We start from the raw sequence: 3,066 nt of genomic DNA on the forward strand, positions 1-3,066 counted from the left end.
CACAGATACTGGTCCCAAATGCACTCCCCCCAAGTCTCAGAGTGAGCCACGGGGAAAGTGGCATTTGGATTTTATTCCAAGTAGAGGTGCTTGGTATGTAATTCTGGAGCTCAGGGAAGAAGTGGAGCGGAGGATATAAATTTGGAAGTCGTCAGTGACAATGAAACCCATAGGACTAGATAAAAACCTCCCAGGGAGTAAGTATAAATAGAGAATAAAAGAGCCCCAAGGGTGGATTCGGGAGCCCTCCAACACTTAGAGATTAGCAGGAATGGAAAGAAACAGCAAGGAAAACTGAAAAGAAGCGCCATTATGATAGCAGAATCATGGGATGGAGTCCTGGTAACCAAAAGGGGGTAATGCTTCGAGGAGGAAGGAATGATCAGCTGGTCAAATGCTACAGACAGATCAAGCTGGTGAGAACTGAGTTGGTGATTAGATTTGGCCACATGGCGTCACTGACGACAAGAGTGGTTTCAGTGGAATGGTGGGGCAAGAGCATGATTCATGGAAAGAGCAGAACATATCTTAGTCAAGATTTATAAGATGCCTGCGATGTTGACTGCCTTTGTACTTCTTCCGTATTTGAGAGGGTAGGTGATCTGTATTCCCAGTGCCTAGGACAATACCTCGTATGAAGTATGTGCTTAATGCATATTTTTTAGGGAATGAGTGAATTACATGATGTCATTTTTGTATGTACACAAGCCTCACTGACCTTAACAGTATAGAATTTTTAACATGAAAAGAGATTATAATCTTTCCACTAATTCAACTGCCTCTTTTTACGATCCAATGAGCCGTAGCCTGGGGAGATAGCCATACAGCTGAGCTGGGACCAGAATTCAAATCTTCGAAGCTGAATTCTTCATTTTAACCACTGCAACATTCTGGGATATGAAAACGTTTGCTTTTACGTGACTCTGAGGACCTATAATCACCTTCAGTTCAAATTAGAGAAAAATCAAAGATTTTTTTCATGATGTTAAAATAGTTATTCGCCTAATCCCTCAGTGAGATTTCTTAATGCTTCTAACTGGAGTACATTGCATGAAACTTTCTGATTAAAAATTTTACTTTTTAATTCTGTATTTTTATTTGATAGAATACTAAGAGGTGCAGATTGTTCTTACTTCAAAAGTAACTCTTTGAAAGAAACAGCATGGGATTTAGGTTCTGTTGTTCTCACTCTAAGCAAAAAGTTAGGTTACTTCTTTTCAGATAAATCTTTAATAGAGCAATGAAACATAAACCTTATCATCTGAACAAACTTTAAAGTTCTTTCATATACATGGAAATTCTCTTGAAAAATGATTTCAGATGAAGCAGTTTGAACTGAAATAAATTTCTGTTGTACTAGGCACTTGTACTCAGAAGGGTCTACTTTATTTCAAAGACTCTAAGTATTTAACATCAAAAACCAGACAGTAAAAAGTGCAGTATTGTGAATTTCCTAATCTATTTTATAGAGGCAGATTTTGAATGTCATACTCAGAAAAATACTGCTTGTGGGTAAGATCACTGAACCAGGCTTTGGCAAAAACTTCAAAAAGAAACTGTCAAGTGCAGAAAAATAGAGACTAGATTAATAAAATTTTATTCTGGTAAGTTTTACTAATCAATACTGCTAATGCAGGTGCCAGAATCAAAAGTACAATATACTTATCGCATTGGCTAATATGTTACATTTTTTTTTTCCTGGAAGTGTCAGTCTAAGAGAAAACAGAAAGTATCAGCTGTGTTCAGTTTGGTCATGGAGACAATGAGCAAGCATGAAGTATAAGCCTATTTACGTTGGGTCTACGCAGGCCAAGACAAAAAGAAAGGAAGCCATTGTGTAGGTCATTCAGATTTCAAAACCCACCAAGGAACAAATACAAGGTTTTAAAAATGATTCAATGTACTTCAGTAAAGTTTATTTTAAATAATATAAGAGATACATTTGCAACCACCTAATGTAATTCATTTGGGCAAATATACAAAATCCACTGGATGATTGGGGAACAGGTTATTCATCTGGCCTCAAAGAAGCATCTCATATATTACTTGTTAAGGATAATGGGAAATGGTACTTTTATAAGGGAAAGCTGCAACAGATAGACACATTCATACACATATAGGCATAAATACGTAACTTTAAAAAAATCTACATACCTCCCTGCAACTTGCTTTTCTTGGACAGTAATAGCTGAAAGAATTTCTAAATCGACTAGTATCTCTATATTTTGCTATCTCTACCTTTTACAGTGATTAGAAAACATTCTGTGGTTGTGGATATAATGTGACTATTTCAACCAATTCCTCCATTGAGCTGCATTTTCTTTTCCCTCCAATCTGCCACCTCTATGGACAAGGCTATGAAATAAGCATCCTTGTGCATATTTCACATGTGCTGGTCCTTTATGTCAATGAAATTAACATCTAAGAGTGGTTCAAAGTGTGTCTGTATCTTATATTCATGCATGTTACCAAATTGCTTTTCAATGGCCTGATAACAGTTTGCAGTTAATATGAGGAAATATGAGATTTCCTATGAGGAAATATGAGATTCTTATTCTTCCTTAATCTTATTCCCACCAACAGTAGGAATTATTGCTCCATAATTTTCCCACTTTGATGGGGTAGAAAGTGATACCTCATTGATGCTTTAATTTGCATGATCTCGTCATGCTTCAGTTTATGCATGTGCTTAATTATCTATCTATCATCTATCTATCTATCTATCTATCTATATCTATCATCTATCAACCATCTGTCTTTGCTCTTCATATTCTTTACCTAATTTTCTTTTGGATTCTCTGCCATTTTCTTGTTAACATCTAAGATTATCTTGGGCTGTTGTTTGGGCAGGGGTGGTTTGGTTTTTTTTAGATTTTTTTATTTATTTGAGAGAGAGAGAGAGCACAGAGAGGGGCAGGGGGAAAGGGAGAGGAGCAGACTCCCCACTGAGCATGGAGCCTGCTGTGGGGTTCGATCCCACAATCCTGAGATCATGACCTGAGCCAAAATCAAGAGTCAGAAGCTTAATCGACTGAGCCGCACAGGAGCCCCTAAAATTACCTTGTA

This window comes from Ursus americanus, chromosome 4 (genome assembly GCF_024610735.1).
Source record: "Ursus americanus isolate L20-20 chromosome 4, mUrsAme1.1.p, whole genome shotgun sequence".
NCBI classification, from domain to species: Eukaryota; Metazoa; Chordata; class Mammalia; order Carnivora; family Ursidae; genus Ursus; species Ursus americanus.